The sequence below is a fragment of the Zalophus californianus genome, chromosome 12 (genome assembly GCF_009762305.2).
Source record: "Zalophus californianus isolate mZalCal1 chromosome 12, mZalCal1.pri.v2, whole genome shotgun sequence".
NCBI classification, from domain to species: Eukaryota; Metazoa; Chordata; class Mammalia; order Carnivora; family Otariidae; genus Zalophus; species Zalophus californianus.
Genome location: NC_045606.1, coordinates 68,587,741 through 68,612,037, shown reverse-complemented (window position 1 = coordinate 68,612,037; position 24,297 = coordinate 68,587,741). Strand labels below are relative to the sequence as shown.

At 38.7% G+C, this 24,297-nt stretch overlaps 1 protein-coding gene across 5 annotated transcripts in view; it reads left to right on the top strand.

The window, feature by feature from the left end:
• IMMP2L (inner mitochondrial membrane peptidase subunit 2) overlaps positions 1-24,297 on the top strand; it is an 867,011-nt gene that overhangs the window by 443,981 nt on the left and 398,733 nt on the right. The window lies entirely within an intron of this gene.

Sequence of the window (24,297 nt, the reverse complement as noted above, 5' to 3'; positions counted from 1 at the left end):
TCCTTCCTTCCTCCCTTTCTCCTCTCCATCCTTCCTTCCTTCCTTCCTTCCTTCCTTCCTCTTTTCCTCCCCCCTTCCTCCATCCTTTCTTTCTCCCCCACCTTTTTTTTTGAGAGGAAGAAATTTTTCACAAGTTTTCCCATTTTTAGGTTATCATTCATCCAGAGAAATTGTGTTTTCTCTCTGAAAATAGCAGGACGTGCTATAAATAAGGATTTCCCAAATATTAAAAACACCTGGGGGAGACACAGCGCCTCTGACTCTCTCTGTAAAGTTCGTCAGTGGCTATCTTATTTAAGAAGAGTAGCTTGAAACTGTTTGGAGTGGCATTTAGGTTTCTGTAGATTCTACTTAATTTAGTGTATGTGCTTACTGTTCAATAGCACTTTTTTTTTTAAGCCATGACATTTCTTATCTGGATTGACCACATTTTTAAAATAAAGCATATATTTTTTTCTCTATAATTCACAACATTGGCATATGAGGGAGTGTTTCAAAAAAATAAGTATTTCCAGTTATATCCATTTCTTTATATCTGATGCAGTTAATCTGACAGCCACAGATGAATGGATACATGTGTCAAGGTGTTTGTGTGGGTATTTCTCTGTATGTGTATTTAGGAGGTATGTTTTACTGCTTTGGGGGAAGTATTTCAACTCTGATAAATTAAATCCTCGAAAAAATTATTTCCCTTTATTCTTAGACTTACTAATTCTGAATGTACATTTACCAGAAAAATGTGCTATACATACCACATATGTAAAACACGTATCCAGTTATCAGACATTGAGAAAAGAAATGCAGAAAAGTATAGCAGTGTATATTTCTGAAAGAACACCTAGGAGTAAATAGACAGCAATTTTAAAAATGCATGTTTTACAACCTTAATTAGTATACTAGAGGAACATCTTGTTGAGAAGACTGGAACATGAGGATTAATTTATCAACAGGTCAAAAACAGGCTAAATTCATGGCTCCAAGCCCTGGTTTTGAGATACTGCCCTCTAGTGGAGTAAAAAAAAAATGACATTTTCATGTTAATAGATTTAGTTGGGAGGTGGGTGGGGGCGGTGGGGGCGGGGAAGCTTCACACCTGATTGTTCCTTAAGTGTTTATTGAAATGACATAGACCAATAGTTTGAAGTTATTATAATCATAATACCAGGAAATTTATAAAGACATTAGCTTTGTTTCTAACCACTAAATATTCCCGCTCTGTAGGTTTGTTTGTTTTTTTTAAAGTTCTCAAGTGCTTTATTTTTTCCTTCTCTAAAAATTTATTCAAATGGTTGCTAGTCTTTTGAATAAAAATGAATTCAAGACAAAGGTAGTTTCTTGCTTAACCTACTAACACTCATTTCAGAAAGTGTATTGTAAGGCTTTATTCTTTACTTGGTACTGTGGCATTTACTCTGTAAATGTTGCTCTGTGAATGGTAGGGATTATGGTCAAGTGTTGGGGATGCTGAGATGGAGTGTGTCTACATATAGTTTAGTGTACTTGTAGTAATAGTAATAATCATCCTCAGTACGCTTCCCTCGATTTTACTCTCTCCAGCTTTAATTCCTTATGTATTCCATATCATTTCAACATCTGCAGGATTCCATTTCCACATATTGGAAGAATTATGATAAAATTGTGATATTATTTGAGAAAGGAACTTTCGTTTTATACTCTTGGTTCCTTGAGAATTTCATTTTTGTTGATGAGTATTGACTGTATAATTGACAAATTCAGTAATCAAACCAATTATAATGCACTTCCATAATGAAAATAAGTGGTGATAATCAGATACATGATTAAACCACTTTCTTGGTTTATAAATGAAACCAGCAATCATACCTAATATTTTAAATTTCAGTCTCTTTAAGAAATGAAAGAAAAATCCAAGTTTTAATTTAGTGAAAGTTGAATATTTTTAAATGCTACCTTATGCTATATCATAGGAAATTGTTTTCACTCATTGTTTAGCTTTTCTTTGGCATATGGGGATGAGATTGCTTTTTTTGCAATTGTCCTTTTGCTGTAGGCACATGATAAATTCAAAAGATTTCATTTTTATCAGTTTCATATCATGGAACATTAGAAGTGAGATTGTAATGTGAGAGCAAAAAATAACTCTGGCTTTGTATGAAAAGGGTGAAGAGTTTGTTCTTTGGCTGTAGTTTTCTTACTGCAAGAGCATGAGCAGCTTCCCCTAGAATCAGTATATGTTCAGGTGATGGTCAGTTATCAGCCATTTACTGGAAATATGAAAGGTAGCTCTCCAAAAGACATGTTAAAAACTTACTTAGTTATCATATCTATATAATGAAGTGCTATATAAAAACATTAAACCATGACTGAGTAAGGATTTCAGCGATTTTGAATTAGTACAATTGTGAATAGTCATCAGATGAGAACCATGGACTGAGTCCCAAGAGGTCAAGCAACTTGTCTAAGTGCACACAGCTGGTCGGAGAGAGCAAGAATGGACCCCGCCATCTTCCAAGGTTTTCCTACCGTGTCACCCTCTCATCTACCGGATAATTGATAAATCTCCACTTTTTCTTCTTTTCCCATCTCCATTTTTTTCCTTTTTTTCTTTTCTTTCTCAAGTTTTTACCTTTACAACCCACTAAAACTTCAGAGCAGTTTCACATTCCAAATATACTGTATCATGTGGATGTGGATGTCAGCTGCCTCGCAGTAAATATCTACAGGGTTTCCTGAAGGAGTATTCAGTTCTAATGAAAATGTATTGCAATGATTTTAAAATATAAATGAATAACTACAGCCCTTATGTTGAAAACGTTCTGCCTTCATCATCAAATAAACGATAGGGGCGCAATAAGTATTTATTCGTTGATTTAATGGTTGAAGTTCCTATTAATTTGTGAAGGTTTCTTGTTTCATGGAATCCTGGGCATTGCTTTCCTGTTCACTTTTGTTGGAGGAGTGGTCTGGGTAGAGGGTCAGAGTGCCTTTTCTGGGAACAGACTACCCCGGTTTGAGTGCTTACCTTGCCACTTCCTCACTTTGTGACCCTGAACAAGAACTTAACATCTCTGTATCTGTTTCTTCCTAGGAATGTTACGAGGATTAATGTAGTTAATTGTACAAAAGCTTAGGAAAGTACTTGGGATATAGTAAGCTTGAATGGATGTTTGCATTGTCATTATTGCCATTATTGTCATTGTCACTGTTATTGTTGTAATTACCATCATCATCTGTTCCAGTTCTCTGCTTTGTTTGGAATGCCCCTTCTACCTTCCACTCAGGCCCCTACCTCTACCTGGTCCTAAATAAGTGAGCTCAGTGCAAATGCTACTTGCCTTGTGATGTCTTTTCTGGCCCCCTAACAAGATATCATCTCTCATTAGACCCACAATCACAATCTTCCCCCCCCCACCATTTATCACTTTTAAAATGTGTTACAATTGTTTCTATAATTTGGCCCATTTCCCTTTTTAGTTTATAGAATCTCCTGGAAGAGGTCTATATTTTATTCATCTTTAAGCTCCATAGCTTACATAAACATTGAGAAAACAATGTTTGTTGAATACTGTGTATGTTTTAAAAGTTATTGAATTTCCACAACATAAAATAGATATTTTATCCCCATTTGACAGTGTAGAAACATTGGCTCAGAGAAGTTAGGTTTCTTGCCCAGTGTACCAAAACTGTGAAATAATGGGGTAAAAATTTGAACTCAGTTCTGTCTGCCCGCAGAGCCAAGGCTCTTTTACACTACAAGCCACTCAATATTCATTTGTAAAATAAATGAATGCTTGATTGATGACTGAGCCAACCAATTCAATATAGTTAGCAACAAGGGATGCTAAAAATAAAATACTATTTTTAGTATTGAATTATATATAATTATATATAATATAATCAATATATAATATATTTATATGATATATAATATAATATATATAATAATATATAATTATTATAGAATTGAAAGGAATGAATTTTTACAGTAGGCAGTGGATGCTTTTATAAAGTTATGGTTGTTCAGTGTTAGTGAAAGAATTTGCTGGCTCTATTTGAGAAACAGAGCTCTGAAGAAAGGCAGTGTCTGGTTGGAAAGGGAGTTGGTATGCTCAGAAAGCTAAATAACTATGCATGGGCCCCTGATGAGGAGGGGCTGACATTGTACTGAGATCTTCAGTGACACGGTCCTTTGTAGTCTAATTCTGATAGCACATTAGCTCTTAATTAAGTTAGAACCATGATGTAAGGGGAGTGGCATTGGCTGTTTGTTAGAATGTTGAACAAAAGCATGTTGGATCAGAGAGTTCTCATTTTCTTTTTTTCAAAAGGGTTTTAGAAAGTAGAATTGGAAACAAAAATGATCCCCATTCAACTATGGCTCTTATTTTTTATTATGACTTTCTTCTTATGGTAAAATATATAATGTAACATTAACCATTTTAACAGTTTTTCAGCTCGTAGTTCAGGGGCACAAGTACATTCACATGGTTGTACAACCACAGTATGGTTTTTTGTAAACATCTAGAATCAGAGATCCACAGAATATCAGAACTGGAGAAGAAGGAGGTCTTTACGGCCAAAATATGCAAATTCGACTCTCAGAATTTAGCAAACGTAAGAAGAAACAAAGATTGATGGGGGCGGGGTTGTAAGAGAGAAAAATAAACAAAGCAGGCATGTCCTCCCTCTGTGACAAGTGTGGTAAGTAGAAATGTGCTGCTCCCGCAGGAACCCTCTTCCCTTCCGCCTCTCCCAGGATGGCATCTCTCCATGCCTAGGATGATTAGGGAGTTAAGATTTATATCTTGCTGTAACCCAGCATGTAGGTCTTATTTTTTAATGAGGGATAGAACTCCACTTGAAGAACAAAAGTAATTTTATCACTCAAGGAAATTCACCACCAGGAATGAGAAAGATGTCAGAAATCAAGGAGATAAATCTCTGTATCTTCTTCAGAGTTCTTTCTCCCTCTCTTTCCTTCTTTGCTCTGTAGATCCAAACTGTGTCTTATCTTGGCTTCTCTCTGTGCATCTCTTTAATCTTTTCTTTCAGAGGATTGAATATTACTTCTTCTTTAGCCATGTAAACAATTAGTGAAATAAAACAGTGAAAATCATTTTTTTTTCGAATATAGCAGGTAGGTAAATAGGTAGACAGTTTTGTAAGTCACACGGAAATAACTGAAAAGAACAGAAATGACTGAAAAGAAATACATCAAAAATGGAAATAAACCCCTAGCAGTAGTTATCTTTGATAATAGTTGGTTTTATTTTTTTTTATATTTCTCAAATGTTCCACAGTAAGTACACAGTATTTTTATAATCAGAAATAATAGCTATTACTTAAAACATAAGATATGAAGTTTTTTTTGAGGTAGAACTTTACTCTTCAACTGAAGCTGACTTGTTTGGTAAAATCTCGGACCTTCTTAGCATTCAGTTCTTCCACAACATAATAATTAAGATAGTGGCAGTAACAGTAGACATTTACTGAGCACTCCCTTTGTGCCAGGTGGTTTGTTAGGAGTTTTTCATGAATTGTCTCGTTCAGTGCTCCCTATTAAAGTACTAGCTCTTAGTTTCATTTTGCAAATCAGAAAACTGAGGGCTGAGTGTGCAAAAACTCATGGAGTTGCTCATTGGTAGAGTCAGCAATCAAATCAAAGCATTTATGACTCCAAAGCAAACTCGCAGCTCCTCTGCTCCATCAGCTGATATGTTTCCATATGTATCACTGGCCATTCTCTCTCTCCCTAACTCCAGTGCATCCCCTTCCTCAGCACAGCACAGGGCTGATCATTTCCGGGATGTATCCTGTATGTTGCATTCTTAGCTCTCTGTTTTTTCTGTGAACGGGCCAGTTCTGTAAGGCTTCTGCTCCAAGATCTCATCCCTTTTTTAAAAAATTTTATTATGTTATGTTAATCACCATACATTAGTTTTTTTTTCTTTTTTAAATTTTATTTTATTGTGTTATGTTAATCACCATACATTACAGCATTAGTTTTTGATGTAGCATTCCATGATTCATTGTTTGCGTATAACACCCAGTGCTCTATGCAGTACGTGCCCTCTTTAATACCCATCACTGGGCTCACCCATCCGCCCACCCCCCTCCCCTCTAGAACCTTCAGTTTGTTTCTCAGAGACCACAGTCTGTCATGGTTTGTCTCCCCCTCCGATTCCCCCCCTTCATTTTTCCCTTCCTGCTATCTTCTTCTTCTTCTTTTTTTAACATATAATATATTATTTGTTTCAGAGGTACAGATCTGTGATTCAACAGTCTTGCACAATTCACAGCGCTCACCATAGCACATACCCTCCCCAATGTCTATCACCCAGCCACCCCATCCCTCCCACCCCCCACCAGGCCAGCAACCCTCAGTTTGTTTCCTGAGATTAAGAATTCCTCATCCTTTAAGAAGCTCCCCCATTTCAGTGAAAGTATTTTCCTTATTTTATCACATTTTATATTTACTTTTTATTTTGTTTCTCTTGTGCTAACATGCATTATCATGTATGGTTTATTTGTGCCTAGATAGTAAGCAACTTGAAGGCAGAAGTAATGTCCTATTTGCTTTGTATATTCTGTAGTGCACTTACATATTAAAAGGTCAATATTTGATTAATTAAACCCCACTGAGTGACCGAAAGAGTAATTTACTACTCTCTTCTGTGTGCTGGTTTTGTTCCAAACGTTTGAGTAAAATCAGAGAATTATTTAATGAAAAACCTACCACCCAGGGGGATAGACTTTGTCAGATCAGTGACTTTAGTTACACATGAGGCTATTCATAAGAGAGCTATTACTTATGGGAGAATAGAGTGTGTCTCTTGACTTGGCTGGCCACTTTCTCTTTTCATCTTCTGTGATTAGGACACATTAAATGCATTTGGATTCATAAAACTACAGATACGTGTAAGTTCTAGGCATAAAACTCTTAAGAATCAAGAAGGCACATACATCCATGTAAATTCTAGGCAAAAATTAAGAACCAGAATGGCATGAGGTAACAGTTTGCCCCTGGTGTGATATGTGTATGCAAGGTCTGTTCTGAGTTTTCCTGCTTTCACATGGGGCTCTTTTGTAAAGGTGGGCTAATGAAAGTGATCCATTTATATCTAAACAAGACATCAAAGCAGTGATTTCTTTGTAGGAGAAAGCAAACATTTTTTGTCACTAAAATATTTAGGCATCCAGTTACATTGCACCATCTGGAAGTGAAAGGGTCATTTGAATTTTCATGAATATTTTATGTCACTTTTGCTTCTTGACTTCTGCTAGGCGGGAGAACAAAGGTGACTGTTAGTATTCTCATCTGTTTCTCTTCTTCATTGATGGAGAATGCAGGAGGCCCAGAGCTAAAGTTCTCTGTCTAATCTTTTAGTGATTGTTCATAGAGTTATTCCTTTTAGTATAGGGAAGGTACTTTTAAGAATGAAAGGCACTTACTACAACTCTCAAGGATGGCAGAATAGATGGGAGATTCTTTTTTTTTTTTTTTTAGATGGGAGATTCTTGTAGTTATTGCTTACACCAGGACCACTGCTGAATTTTCAACTTTAAATTCTATCTCATAATCCTTCTATATTCTACTAAGACTATTTGGGAATGGGGGTGGGGTTGCTACAGTCTTTGGTCTTTAGACTGTCTTTAAAAATGAGTTGACTGGGGCGCCTGGGTGGCTCAGTCGGTTAAGCCTCTGACTCTGGATTTCAGCTCAGGTCATGATCTCGGGGTCCTGGGATGGAGCCCCAGGTCGGGACTCCCCACTCAGCAGGGAGTCTGCTTGTCTCCCTCTCCCTCTACCCCTCCCGCCCTGCCCTTGTGCACATGCGTGCTCACACAAGCACTCTCTCTCTCTGAAATAAATCAATAAATCTTAAAAAAAACACAAACCCAAGTTGATTAGATGAGCAAGTAGAGGCAGTTCTGGGCATGTACTTGGCATTCAGTGTGTATTTATTTTTGAGAGCTCCTGCTTCATTTATTACCCTCTGTATATGTTATTCAGGCCTGAACCCTCTTTGGATCCATCCTATTCATCAGCTGGTTTTTAATTCAGGGAGCTGGAAGAGTTCTGGGTAGCACAAGGAATGCTCAAATCAGGTCAAATGCATATGGGTCAATGTGCAGACTTTGCTGATAGAATTCAAGGTTTGTCTATCGATGGCATTTATTGACCTCTGGGTGTGTGTAGGGTATTCTCCAAGGCATCATGAGAAGGGGATAACAGCTGTGGTCTCTGCCATTCTCCACTATTTTAAATTTATTAGTAGCTGTCCACACTATGGATACTTTTGGCTGCCAGCAAGACAAACCCTATTTAAACTAGTTTAGATTTAAACTAGCTCAAGTTAAAAGGTGAGGTTGTAGCAAGGGTAATGTAGTCTCACATGTTATAACAGGAGCAGAGGGAAAATTGGGCCTCCGAGACAAATGGGCCATGGATTCAGATGCTCCCGGGAGATCCTTCCTGTCTCTGTTCTCCCCTGTCTGCTTTTCTCGGAGCGTTGGCTTTATTCTCTCTTACTATAGACCAGCTTTCTTTCCATGTACAGCAACCTGGCCCCCACCAGCTCTCAAGTCCTTGATTTCACAATTTTGCCACCCGAGAGACACCGTCCCTTTCCCTTAGTTTGAATTTGGAAGCTTTGGCGGGGAGATCTTATGCTAGCCTACTTGGGTCCCATGCTTACCCCTGGATCAAGTACTCTTCTGTCATTTCTACTCCCCTTCCCCCAAATTAGAGGGCAGGGGACAAGGAGTACTTCCCCGGGAAAAGGAAGGCGTCCAATACAGTGAGCAGGAAGGACCTGGTAACACTAGGTACCATTTTTTGAGAGCTGTATGCCAAGCACTGAGCTAAATAAACACTTTCCTGGCAGCATCTCTGTTTCTTATAGTTAGCTTGTGAGCAGATGCTGGTTTCTCGTTTTGCAGATGGAGGAAGCAGCTTACTTTACCTCCTGTGGTATGTGGCTCGTGAGTGGCTTAGCCAGGCTTGGGAGCCACATCTGTCTGGCTCCCAAGCTTGAGTTCTGAACCACTCGCTGTGCTAAGTGTAGTGTTGTCATCAAATGAGACTTGGAGCTGCGTTCGCTGAGCACATGGCACAGCAGCGTTGTGTGGCCCGTCGGACCTGCGCTTCCAGGCATCGGAGTGTTGGCGCCGGGGTCTGCGGCTGCTGGCCACCTCGTGCCCTGCCTCAGAGGATGGTGAGTCAGGCAGGGTGGGCACCGAACCATATCCTCTCTGCTGTCCTCAGAACTGTGGGTAACCTTTAGCTGAGATCCAAGTCCTGTAACCCTCACCATCTGTCTGACTCTCAGTCAAGTCACTCTCTGAGACTTGGCCTTCTGTGGTCTTTGTGGATGTTGGCGGATTTTGAGGCAGGCCTCTCCACCATGCTGCTCATGTTGCATGGTTTTCTCTGTCTGGGATAACAGGGCCTCCAGCATCCTCTCGCATACATACTGTCACAGAGCTGATGCCCTCGGCTTCATCTACTCGAACCCGTGAATCCTCCCTATTCTTTTCACTTTTCTGATTGTTCACTTGTCAGCAGATTTGCCATCCCTTCAACTACTTCCCAAACCTCCCCTTCCATTTCCTCCTTTAGCTGAAATCCAATCTTCTTTCAGGACCTGATTATTTCTGTGACCTCTCGCTTGGAGACCACTCATTGTTCCACCTCTCAGGGCTGGAGTGTGCCCGCGTCTGCACCTGCATGTGTGTGCATGTTGTTGGGGGATCATGTTCTTTTTTTTTTTTTTAAGATTTTATTTATTTATTTGACAGAGAGAGACACAGCGAGAGAGGGAACACAAGCAGGGGGAGTGGGAGAGGGAGAAGCAGGCTTCCCGCTGAGCAGGGAGCCCGATGCGGGGCTCGATCCCAGGACCCTGGGATCATGACCTGAGCCGAAGGCAGATGCTTAACGACTGAACCGCCCAGGTGCCCTGGGGGATCATGTTCTTACACATCCTCTGGCTTCCCAATACCAGCTTCAGGCCGTGAATGATTACACTTTTCTATAAGGCACATACCACTCTTTACCTCCCCACTTTGTTCTTATCTACTTGTCAGGAGATTCCAGACTTGATACCTGGTGAAAAATATTCTGTTCTGCCCAAATACTGCTAAAGTCTCGGGAGATTTCAACGTTTACGTATAAAACCAGCCCCAAATTACTAAGTTCCTTAAATGAAAATAAGTGTCACTTTTATTTCATTTCAGAAACCCATTCCCAGAGATGCTCCCTTGATCTTATTGGTTAAGTCGAAGTGTCCTGCCTTGGAAATCTTGTACTGAAGTATCCTGCTTTCTACCATAACTCATCTATTTGGCTGTTTTAAAACTATGCTCCTCCTACGTCTGCTTCTTGACACTCTGAAGACCTCAAATCCTTGAGACCAGTTCTCTCCTGGTCATCTTTCTTTCTCTCCCTTTCCTACCTGCCAGGGTTGGTCGTGTAAACTGATCAATCACCCGGATTCTCTTGCTCTGGTCCTCTATCATGCGCAGAACCCCTGAACAATGCCATGATGGTTCTTCTGTGCTCCTAGCTCCAGGAGGTAAAGTGTTCCTGGAGGAAATCATGTGGTGGCGCACACATTATACCCCCAACAAATGCAAGGCATTGTGGTTCAGCTGGCTCTTCGGCAGTCCCCTTCCATTCTGGTATCCATCCTAAGGCCACTCTTTGTCCCGTCATCTACAGGGATGATTCCAAACTTTCACACTCTCTTCAACATCCCTTTTCAATCTAAATAAATTTAGGAAAATGCCATTGCTTTTGACTTCATTGAACTTGCTCCTTTAGTTGTGAGCTCCCTTTATTTCACACCTTCCTAGCTTACTAATGTCTCTTTATTCACATGCATCATTATCTCTCATTTGTAGTCTTAAAGGATGAGACTTTTTCTTATTACCAGTCTCTATGTCCCACCAAATTCATCTACGTCTGTGTTCTTAGGAATTTGTCTCTAAAAGCCTTTTCCCCCATTCCACTCTGCAATTGACTTATTTACACAAAATCCATAGGCATGCTTCTTACTGATACTAGACTATTAACAACAGTCCTCCTTTTAACCCTTAATCCTTCTCTGCCATTCCATTTCTATCCTCATAAATTTCGCAAGGGACCTGTCAACATTGCTGCTGTGGCATTGATCGCTTTTTCCTTTTCCAGCTCCTTTTTATCCAGCTTCTACTGCACGCATGCCACCGAATCTCCTCAGTGCTCTCCTGATTTGGTTCCTGCTCATTGAAGCCTCCTGGTCCCACTCGTACTTGCCTGCGTCTTTTGCCTGCTGTCCTTGTGGGCTCATCTGTCTCTTAAATATTTATACTAGGTTTCTTCTTTTTCCAATTGCTCTTCCTATGCTCTCTTAGATAATATAATCTCTTCTTATGTAATCACTACTCTCAAATGTGTATCACTGCTCCTGCAAATAACATTCTTCTTCTATACGTATTGTATGTAGTCCTCAAACTGTCTGATAAATGTACTTACTTTCATGAGCCCAGGCATCTCATGCCCTCCATGTCTAAAACTGATCTCTTAAGCTCGCCTGACTACTGGCTTTTCTTCCTTTATTTTTTATTTATTTCAGTTAGAGTAGCACTACCCATTTACTCAGGGAGGTTCAGCAACTTTGATCCTCCTTGGGTCTTATATCCTGCATTCAACTGGTCTAAACGCTCTGATTTTACTCCGACATTTCCTTGAGTCTTGTTCTCGATCAGCTAGGCCTCCATCATCCCGTGGTCTGTCTGCTGCAAGTGCTCTTAACTTCCTGCTTCCAGTGTCGCCCTCTCCAGTCCATCTTCTGTAAACAAAACCCTATTTTGTGTCTCTTTACAAATGGGAAAATATCCCAAGCTCCTTAGCGTTCAGTTCTTCCTGTAACCTGGCTCTTGGACCCAGGTACTCATTACTGGTCACCTTTTGCTGCAGCCACATAAACTGTTGTTCCTCAAGTGCCATGCTGGTTTTTCTCTGCTTTGTGTCTGTCCTGATTCCATGCAGGGCGCTTGGAGTGCTTGGCCCCCCATGACACACATTAGGCACACAGCTTTCATTAGCAAGGCCATTCCCCTTTAATCCTCGGGTTAAATAGCCCCTCTTGTGGGAGATCTGTCCCTGCTCAAAGAGGCTGGGTTTAGTGCTCTGCTTCTGGGCTCATAATATAGAATAATTGATCAGAATGCATTATTGAATCAATGAACGAATGAATTTTGAGTAGAGGTTTAATGGGTAAGAAAGTAAAATTGCGAAGTGTTTAAGCAGAGCAGCATTGAGTCTTTAAATCTGTAAGAGTGGATGCGTAGACTTTAAATGAGAGCAAGGCTATGCTTTGGTTCTTGTGCAAGACAATTAGCCATAATTCATGGCCAACTGGGTCAGAGATATTTGTTCTTGATTGCATAGAGAACCATTGTGTAAATAGGAATCACGAGAAGGAGTCCATCACAGTTTCTGGAGAGAGACAGCTCACTACTATCAATGATGGGGATGCAGTATTCTCTCTGAGAGCAAATTTCATGTTGTTATTCTGTTGTTACATTTATTATTGCTGTTGCTCAGGGAAATACAAATGATTGTCCTTGAGCTATCCACAAAACACAGTGGAATAGATCAGAATTTGAAATATATACTGCTTTGCAAATGCAGAAATTATGTATACTGAAATCACAAGAGTACCTAGTATAATAATAAATAGCATTTGTTGAGTATTAACCTCATGTCAGACACTGAAGTGTATACAGAACTATGTACATATGGTTTTATCCCTTATAAAACTGTGACATTCAGGAACTTTCCCCTTTCACAGAAGAGGAAACCGACCTTCAGTTTGGTTAATGTCGGCAATCACAGAGATAGTCAGGAGCTAAGGCTGGAATATAGGTTGAATTCCAAAGCTAACACTCTAAAAACTGTCTTTTCTTCCCTCCAAATATCTTTTGAGGCCCATGCTCCTCTTCTTTGCATGTTTTGTAGCATAACTTTTGCTTTGTGTTTGATTGTTTGTAACCAGATGCATAGAAGAATGCCAACCATAATTTAGCTGTACCTCACTTTGCTCACTTCAGAATCTTTGACTGTATTCCTCTCTTCCTAACTGGATGATTTCAACATAGTGTGAAGATATCTGTAAACCACTATCCTCAACACAGGCAACATTTCAACTCTGATAATTTTTTTTTTTTGCATTTTCATGTTGGTTTTTAGTCTAGGATAGCCTATACCTGACTGCCCTTTTGTGTCAATATTTAAGATGAATGATGATTGTATTACTCTGTTAAAGAAGCAGGTTTTTTTTTTTTCTTTTCTTTGTGTGTGTGTGTGTGTGTGTGTGTTGTCCTGAAAATAAATAAGTAAATGGATAAATATGTACGCATACATAAAACTTCAACAATGCTATACATAAACTACTGTTTTATTTTTTAACTTTATTTGAGACTGTAAAAAGGCAAAATATATACCCTTTCCAAGCAACAGAATTTCAGAGCTTTATCAAAGATGATTGCTATGCAGAAAATTGGAAAATCAGAAGAAGCAGTCTTTAGGCTTTTTTAGACAAAAAAAATAATAAGACAAGCTTAGGTTTTTAAGACAAGGAAATGTTTTAAAATGTACTCAAAGGAAAACATGTGTCTGTCTCTTTGGTGAGATCTCTTATTTTTCTTTCCATTCCATGACATGATGCAGAAAATGAGTAAATGAACCCTCACCAATAAGAGTACTTCTTACATCCTTAACCTTTTATAAAGGGTATGTTTTATTAGAAATGCAATGAATATTCGGTGTTTTAGCCATTTCAGACTTTGGAGGTGCTCCCCAGCTGTATAATGCTCACTGGGAGCCTATGTGTAAACTGCAAGGCAGGGAGAAGCCTGGCTGGCTGGAGGGGCTGTGCTTTCACATAGTTCCCATTACTAAGGAAACCACTCGTTTTGTCTGAACATGCTCTGAATAGATGTCTCATTTGAAGTCTAGTGCTCAAACTGTGAGGATTGCATTATGGAGCCTAGAAAGAAATGAGGGGAACAAAAAATGCCTGAAAATGCCACCAAGCATTCACAAAGCGTCTTACTGTAATAACATTCCATGAGACAGAAGGTGCATTTATTTTTGCCTCATTCCAAGTTATTTTGGTGTTATAAAAGCAAATTCCTTTGCCTGCCCACGTAATCAAAATAAGCAAAGCAGATGTTCTTCTGACCTATTCTTAATTCCTGCTCTTGTTAGGGTCTCACTCAGAAGTGTGACATACAGCCCAGGCAGGACGAAATATGGATTCTCATATTAATCTAGATTTGCTCCGTGGTGCTTTGTAACTAAATGGTATAGTGCTATCTCTGTGCCAACAAACAAACACACGTTCAGAGTCAGACCTTGGAATTTGCAGCCTCCAAATTGTCAATGTTAAATTCAGAATGGCTACTGCAAACTGGTGCTTGGTGTTCTTTAATGAGCATCCAATTCAGATAAGGAGTGAGAAAACACTGCTTCTGGAAGGCTCCTGCTCCGTTCTCTAGCTCCTGCCAATCTGCAGTGGAGAATGTAGCTCTTGCTGAAAAATCAGATCTTTATTTCTTCCTCATTCTGGAAAGTAGGGTTTATGGGACTTTGGTTACAATATAATTGCTTTCACCCCCCTCCCCCATTCTGCAGTATAGGCAATTGACATTTTCTTAAATGTTTGGTAAGTGCTGTGCAGACACCCCAGTCAGAGGTTGCCACCTCTAAACCCATAATAAAAGTTAGGAGGAGCTTCCATTGCATTATTATTTCCATTCTGAGCTACTTTAATACTTTCAGCAAAGAAGAGATGTATCAATGCATCAGTTAATCCACAAATGCAGAAATTAATACGTATTTATAGATTCCTTGCCATTTTGTTAGAATGCTGACGCTCATAGCAGTTAGATGACTTGTCTGCATGAGAGCCAGGGACTGAATGAGACCTTTGGACCCATGGCCCAGCACTTGAGCTCTGCACTCTGGACAATCCCTATGTAAAGAGGCTGCTCAAGTGTGTCCTAGGGCACCGGTGTTACAAAGTCTAAAACCTAGACATGAACAGGGTAAGCAAGTACAGTTCATTTCCTTCCTAAATTCTTAAAGATCAGTAGTGTATAATTAATTAATGTACAAAGCCATCAGCACTGTCAGAAAGACTTGTGTGTGTTTAAGTCTTTTTCTTTTTTCTGCAGTACCCTTACATATATTGACGGTTGTGCACTTTTAACGAACGTATTATTTCAAGTAGATGTCCTTCTCAGGCTTCCTGCCTGACCAGGTGTAATAAATACCATAAACTAGGTTGTTTTCTAGAATTTAGTTGCATCCCAACACCACTTAAAAGGCCCTAGATTTGAAAAAAAGTTTATTCTTGTGAAAGTACACAAGTACTTATCCTGTCGATAATACCCTCACTAGTTCTAATTATGAGTTCTAATTTGAAATGAACAGCCTGAAGCTACCAGCTTTTTCTGATCTGATGGGCCAATGGAGTATTTACTTAGAGTGTATGTTTAGCACTTTAGCTATCGCGGCCGTTGACAGGAGAATTCTAATACCGAGACTTACTACCAAGTTTCTGTTTTCAAGATGAATATACATTAGGTCCCTTCTAGGTTACCCTGTCACAGTTTGGCAGAGATCAGGGTGCATGCGTCTTCGTATTCTCGGTACTCAGCACGATGCCAGGCATCCAGTGAGCAATCACAGGGAAGATTGAAGGAAATTGTGTGATAGGAGCAGACTCAGCATTTATTACTAAATTTATCTTTATTATTAGCCTGGTTCAATTGAGTGTTAAATGATGGAAACATCCAATGTTTGACTTGATTGAACATTCAGCTAATAAGGTCTGATTTTTGCCACGTCCCTTCAGTCACCTATTATCCCTTTTTGAAATATTCTTTGTATGTTTCTAAAAGTGACACCATTGCCCTGAAAGGATTGAGTCAACTCTGTCAAGCAGCCTTTGCTCTTTTTCAAGCCTATGGGGGGTTATATTTGTACTTCATTCTCTTAATGGGAGAATTCTCCAAATGTCTCCAGGGACCAGGAATCATCAGACATTCATTATAATTCTGTTTCTGCCTGCAGCAAGGATAGCTGCAGTCTGTTGTAACAATCATATCTTTGATTAACACCAAACATCATTCTCTTTGGAGAAGTAAGTCCTGTTTAGAAGGCTTAAATTTGTTAGTAGACCAAAGAGATTATAATCCAAATAAGAATTCACAGTTATAGCGTAAATTACTAGTACATAGCTATGATTTGATAAAGTTAGAAGCTTATTTAAAGTAATTTTTTGGAAAGTTTTAGTCTTTAATATGTATATTCAAACATTCATACATTTTGTTATGAAGCTTGCATCTCATATATAATTTAGGACATTGTGTTAAGGCCCAAGTCAAAACTTATCTTCCTAGGACAGATAAACTTGTAAGGATGATCAAAATATAGTGAATTTAAAAATAAGTAAAGACCCATTCATGCAGTATTATATTTAGAAAGAGTGAGTTTTTAAAAAAAATTGTCATATTTGACTCAGTGAAACATGTATTGAGTCTTTATTTCTTTTACATTATTTAACTAAATAAAGGTCAGTTCAGAAATGTTTATTAACAAAATAGCTCAGGTTTATTGTAGAAAATTTGGAAAATTCAGAAAGGATCAGGAGAGGAAAAAGCATTTGCCCACCAAAGGAGGCATGGCGTATACCTCAGTATAATTTGTTGTGGTACATTTTTTTTATCCTTAAATAATAGAAAATATCCCATATTTAAACAATTACATCATAAAATAAATCTTAATTATGTTTAGCACATATATTAATACCACATGGATGACTCATTCCCCAAATATTGGACATTTGCTTTTTATAGTTTTTTTTTTTAATGTTTCATATTGTAGATAATGGGTGATAGATGGCATGGAATAGGATTGCCATCCACTTTCTAGACTGAAGGATTTGGGCATTTTAGAATCCTGACATGCATTACAGCTAGCTTTCCTGAAACCTAATACCAAATTCACACAGTAGTTTATGAATCTTCTTCCTACCTTGCCTTTGCCAGCATTCATTCATTCATTTACTTAAGAAATATATATGAACACCAAGGTGTTGTAGTAGGTGCTGGGAATATAAAAGTGAAAAACACACTGATGTCAAATTTTTTGTTGTTGTTGGGGATATGTAGGAGATAGGTGATAAATAGGCAATGATAAACTTGCAAGTATTTAATGAGATGATTCCAGAGATTGGTTTATGTTGCTTAAAAAAATTAGAACAAGCTAATAGCATGGTGACTAACAAAGAGGGATGATTAACATATAGTATTAAAGAGGTTCCTCTGGAGAAGGTGACATTTGAGCCCAGCCATGAATGTTAAAAAGGAGAGTCAGGCCTTGACACCAGAGCAGAGTGTTCCAGACAGAATAGCAGTGCATATAAAAGTCTGAAGGCAAGAATGCATTTAGCATGTCCTAGGGACAGAAAAAGGCCAGTGTGCCTAAATGTGATGAATAGAGAGGAAGTGGTAGGACATGAAGTTCAAATGGGACCAGGACTGATTTCATCTTTGGTCTTGCAAACCAATGAGAGGGAATTGGATTTTAATTAGATGGGCAGCCATTAAGTGGTTTTAAGTAGGGGAGAGATATTACTGGATATATCATTTTTTATTCACTATTTCAGAAATTACTAGGCTACTCTATTGAGAATTGGTTAGAGGAAGGTAGGAGTTAAGAGGAAAACAGATAGTGGCTGCATTTCCATGGTAGATGAATAGATGGTGAGGGATGGTGGGGTTCCAGAGGTATTTTAAATTTAGACCTAAAAGGACTGCTAGTGGGTGATGTGTAAAAGGTATAGGAGATGATTATTTAAGCAAGACTCCTACATTGTGACCACCTAGATGGATGACTGGTTTCACTATTAAGTGAGATGTGGGATTCTGAGAGAACAGCACGTTGTCCCCATCCCCCCACAGAATTCTGTTTTGCCTATATAATGGAGGGGCAATATTTTAAAAAGCTTAAAATGCTTTCACATTTTGCTCTGCCTTGGAAAGCAAAAACCAGAAAAAACAAAAAACAAAACACAAACCAGCTCTGCCCTCTTCAGTTCTAGCCAGTTCATTTCCCAGAAGGGAGATTAAAATTTTTAATAGAAGGAATTCAATGTCCATACTCAGTATGGGTTTTTAGTTTGCCTTAAGATCACATTGTGCCTCCAAATATAGACCTTTCCTAATTATGCTTTGTGTAGGAGGTATATAGAGACATTGTTCTATAGACTACCACAGATCTGTACTTTGTGAAAAATTGTATTTCTTTCTTTGGGAATTGTATCTTACTGTAATCTTAAACTGTACTAAAATAAATATAAACTGTCTAAAAAAAGGAATTCCAGAAAGTCACTATAATATTTACCTCTGTTTCTAAAAAGTATAACTATGCGATGAGCAAAAGAAACATTATACATAGGCTGTAAGGTGTGGATTTCTAAACCAAATATGGCAAGCTAGACTTTCATATGGAGATAAGATTTTCCTGATTCTGTCTGAGCTCAAGTGACTCAGTTTATGTAATATCTCCCTAGTTGGGAAGAGACTGTATCCACTATTAAGGCCTCTCTGGAATTGGAGAGAAGAAAAATAAGATGTAGTGAAAGCCTTTTATTTGCTCTAGTTTAAGGACCTGTAGAAAGAAGAGAGGGGAGAGGGATAACAGTAAGGGGGCTGGAGCAGTGTCTCCCAAAGAGCCCTTGAGCCTTTGGCTTACAGATGGTGGATGCATTAGGTAAATGGTAATATCACTGCTTAGGTCTCTCCTGTCACTCTTACCCCATGCCATAGCAGTTTGACCACACCATATAGTCAGCCAAAGGATTCCTCAAGGTTAACCTCCAGAGCCACAGAAGCTGAGTTGAGAGACAGAGGACCAGTGGCTAGGGTCCCTAGAGCAGAGGCTGGGCTGGTCCCTGAGCTACATACTGACGGAGGACAAGTCACCCAGTCAAGAGTTTGCCACCAGGGAAAGCTGCCCTGAGGCTGACTGGACAGGCTCTAAGCAAAGCAAACAAAGCAAACCGACTGATCAAAATCTCACAAAAACTGTAGCAACCACAGATCACAGCTCTGAACATCAGCAGAGCAAGAGGCATGGATGTCAGCTTTGCAGTGCTTCTCGTACTTGTGAATCGCCCCAGGATCTTGTTAAAATGCAGATTCTGATTCAGTAGGGTTGGAGTGTAGCCTGGGATTCTGTATCTTGGACAAGCTCCCAGGTGATGTCCATGCTCCTGATCCACAGACCACATTTTGAGTAGCGAGGAGCTTGTACATTAACAGGATCATCACGAAAGCCAGTGGATGCCTCCCACCAATGTCATGAGGGAGACTATTTGAAGTGTTTTTTGTTTGTTTCCCTAGAGAAAAATTAAATATTATCTGAAGGATCTCTCAAACTATCAGACTTGACCAATTTAAACTAGATGAGATATCTTTTGTTCTTTTGATTTTCTGATAGCTAGCAAGTAGAAGGCTGGGGAAGACTGGTTGTAAATAAAAGTGAAACATAACCTTTTTCTTCTATGCATTTCAGAACAGTGAGTTAATCTTGGGTTGCTTTTTAGCCAAATAATGGCCGCATCACAAGTAGGAGCATGGAGCCCAATGGAGAGATCTGAGTTGTAGATATAACTATCGAAGTCAGCCACATGTCTTTAGATGACCCCCCCCGCCCAGAGGGGAAATAGTGTACAGAGAGCCAACAGAGAGGCCTGGGGATTTGACCTGAGGCCCTCTATCATTTAATTTGAGCCCAAAGTGGAAAAGCTGCCTTCTAGAAGAAGGAGGAAAGGAGCAGCTAGCCAGGAGGACGCCAGAAGAGCTCAGGGTTATGGGAGCTCAGAGAAGAAAAGAGTGGCTGTTGTAAATGCTCCTGTGATTTTGCATTTTATGAAAACAGAATATTGACCATCAGATTTGGCAGCTACTAATATAGATTTATCACCTATACTAAGGAAACTTTTAAAAGTTTGAAAACAAACTAACAAGACTATCACTGCTAGACTTTTCTGCTCCTGTGACAATCAGACTTCATGAGAACGGAGCCATACTTTCCAGCTTCCCGGCATGTCTTCCTCATGCCACTCTGACTGGCCTTTGAGCTCTGTCATTCCATGGAATGGTTCCTAGCAGCCACCTCCATGTTGATGAATTCCCCCAGATTGCCTTTTTTCTTACAGATTCTATACAAATAGATTTTCTCAAGATTTTTAGCAATTCTCTTTTTTGATTATAGCAAAAAGTACTCCAAAACTACCCGTATTGCTGAAATCTGATATGTGATTACAATCTTGGCTGGAACCAGAAGTGGAAGGAAAAATAGGCATTGACATGTTTTTGGAAGTAAAAGACATTGTATTTTAAGAAAAACTGGGACTCTCACCCTCTTCTTTTGTAATCAAGCCCCATTAGCAAGAACATTAGAATGTTGATTCCCAGCAGTGTCTGTATGGATGAGATCTCTGTGAGCCAACTTCCCTTTTCCAAAGTAAGCTAAATATCATTCAGAGATTTCTAGGTAGTTGGCAGAAGAATAAGCACTTAGGCAGAACTATGTCCAAAAATGAGAGGGCTAACAATATGCTTCACGGGCCCATGTATTTTGCATGGGACCAAGATTAACTGGGTTTTGACGTAAACCTTAATAAACAAAGCTCTTTCAACTTTGTTAGAAATAAACTTTGCTTTCAAAGATGATTGTGAGTGTAGTGTTTATGAAAAGCAAATTAGTATTCTATAAATTCTCGTGGATATTTAAAGTGATAATCAGCTAAAAGAAAGACCCTGAACCATTTGATGAGGGATCATGGAAGGTGGAAAGATTACAGGTCAGGAAATGAATAGAACAGGTTTCTTACTCTAGCTCTGACCTCGATTTAATGTATTAGTTTGGGCAGGTCGTTTAACCTTTCTGGACCTTGTTTCTTTATCTATAAAATGAGAGGATTAAACCTGGTTGTCTCTGAGGTCCCTTTCAGCTCTGATGTTTTATGAGACCATAGTTCAATAGTCAGAATCACTAGGTAGAATCCAGGAAGTGTCTTCTGTATAAGTGTTGTCCATCTGATTGGCTATCAGAGATTAGACGTTCAATGTTCTAGGTCCTCAGGATAGGCCAAGGGATAGAGAGGAAGAAGCTTCTGGCCAAGTCAATAAACACATATGTTCTTACATATAACAATTTTATCCCAAATAGAATATTTCCCAAATTTCCCTACAAAGAAGCCACGGATTAATAATTAAAGGAAGTTGGAGCACAGACCATTAGAAGTAAGTACTGTCTTTCTGAGTGTCAAGTTCTGCTTGGTAATTGGTAACACATCTAAGAAAACATTTGAGGGAGACCTCTATTTCAGCAAACAACAGTTAACAGAAGATACCTCTCAAGGGAAGCGGTGGAGTCCCACACACTTGAGATTCCTAAAAATGGGCCCCAAATAGCAGTAAAAGTGATGCCATGGGAAATAATCTTGCACTGGCAAAGGAGATAGACTCGATAAGCAAGTGAAATTTCTCATTTCTGTTTGCCATGTTTCTAAGAGGAAAATAGCAATTAGGAGAGAATATGGCTGAGAACACAGTCTCTGATTTGAACAAGCTTACAGGCTTGAGTGAAAAGAAACTGATCTCAGAAACACAATTTAAAAAAAATAGTTTTTAATTTTGAAAAAAAAATGTGCAGACTTGTAATAAAGTTGCAAAGATAGTACAATGAATTTCCAGATACCCTCAACAATCTCGGCACATTTGCTTATTTGTTGTTTCCCGCCCCCCTCTCCCACCCTGTGTGTGTGTGTGTGTGTGTGTGTGTGTGTGTGTGTGTGTGTGTGTGTGTATCTACATATATATGTGCATGTATATAGGTATATGCACATATTGTTGTCATTTCTATTACCATTACTATTGCTGACCTACTTGAATTTGCAGATATGATGACCCTTTAGCCCTAGATCCTTTCTAAGAAGTTTTTCTTTTATATAATCATGGTACCTTTAACAAATTTAGGATTTTTCAATGTTATTATCTAATATATTGTCCATATTCCAAATTCACTTATTGTCACTAATGTCCTTTATAGCCACTTCTGTCGTAAGAACCCATCTAAGGATAATACATTACCTTTAGTTGTTTAGACTTTGTTTTTTAGGAAAGTGATGTTTTTTGAATTTTATAAAATCTTCCTTATTTTGGGTTTTCCTAATACTTCCTCGTGATTGGATTGAGGGTTTGCCTTTTGGGAGTAGTACAACTTAAGTATGTCATATCAGGAGGCACAGGATGTCAGTTTGCCCAGTTTTAGTGACATTACCCTTGATCCCTTAGTAAAGGTAGCATCTGCCAGGTTTCTGTGCTGTAGCATTAACACGTGTGTGGGTCTGTATTAAGTAACACCTTTCCGGGCACCTCGGTGGCTCAGTCAGTTAAGCATCTGCCTTTGGCTCACGTCATGATCTCAGGGTTCTGAGATTGAGCCCCACATCAGATTCCCTGCTCCTTGCGGAGTTTGCTTCTCTCTCCCTTTGCCACTCCCTCTGCCCCATTCCCCTCCCCCTGATGCTCATACACTCTCTCTCAAATAAATTAATGAAATCTTAAAAAAAAATAACATCTTTTCTGTATATATTCTATTCCTTATCAACTTGTACCTAGTGGTTTTAGCATCTAGGGATGATTTTTGCCTGAGTCAAGTACTATTATGATACTTATTGCAAATGGTTATTTCTAACTCTGTCATTTCTTTTATATTTATTAGCTGGCATCCTTTTGTAAAGTATAGCTTTCTCTTCTCCCTTTTTGTTTAGTACCATTAAGGGCTAATGGATTCTTTTTCCCCACAATGAGTTATAAGCTATTACCATCATTGTTCATTGTGATTCTTACATTGTCCCAGATTTGGCAGTGGACAATCTTTCCTTTTAAAATTCTCTTTCACTCATTTGTCATGACCCCATCACTTTTTATGGACACTTATCAGCAGCAGAGTCTTGGGAAGCTTGCTATAAACTTAAAAAAAAGAGAGAGAGAGAAGTGAAAATCGTATAACATAAAATTAACCATTTTAAGGCACACTGTGTACAATTCAGTAGCATTTAGTATATTCATAGTGTTGTGCACCCACCACTTACATCTAATTCCAAACCGTTTTTACCACCCCCCCCAAAACCTGTACCCATTAAGTAGTCACTCCTTGTTCTCCCTTCCCTTTAGCTCTTGGCAACCACCAATCTGCTCTCTGAATCTGTGGATTTATCTAGTCCAGATATTCCATATAAATGGAATCATACAATATGTGACCTTTTATGTCTGGGTTCCTTCATTGAGCATATTGTTTTATAGGTTCATTCACATTGTAGCATGTATCAGTGCTTCATTCCCTTTTATGACTGAATAATATTCCATTGAATGGATATAGTGCACTGTCTGGTCCCTCACTTATGGATGTTTGGGTTGTTTCTACCACTTGGCTATTGTAAATAGTGCTGTTGTGAGCATTTATGTACAAGAATTTGTTTGAGTACCTGTTTTCAGTTTCAGGGGTATATATGTAGGAATGGAATTGCTGGGTTATATAGTAATTCTATGTTGAACTTTTTGAGGATCCCCCAAACTGTTTTCTACAGTGGCTGTAGTAGTTTACATACCACCAGCTGTATGTCAGGGTTATAATTTCTCTGCATTCTTGCCAACACCTGTTATTTTCCTTTTTTAAAAAAAGTATCTTCATTCTAGTGGGTATAAAGTGATATCTTGTAGTTTTGATTTGCATTTCTTTAATGCCTGAGGATCTTTTTATATACTTATTGGTCATTTGTATATATTCTTTGGAAAAATGTCCATTTAAGTGGACAGTTTTGAAGTGGGTTATTTGTGTTTTTCTTGTTGAGTTATAGGAGTTCTTTATATATAAACTTGTGGTAATACATATCATATAGTTAAAAACTAAAAAGTGCAATAGTTAAAAACCTAAAAAGTAGAAGTATTTTTAAAGTCATTTTTTTTCTGATCTGAAATTTAAGTCCAGAGGCTTGAATTAGTAAGTGTCAAGAAAAATATCAAATACATACTCCTTTTTAATTACTTAACTGAAATTTGAATATATATTTATATAAAAGATTAAGAAATGTGTGCTTGTTCTGTCTTTAAGTGTCTAGGGTTCCATGAAAATATTATGTAATGTATCTGTGGCCCAAGGCACTTTGAGTGGGCCGTCAGGACACA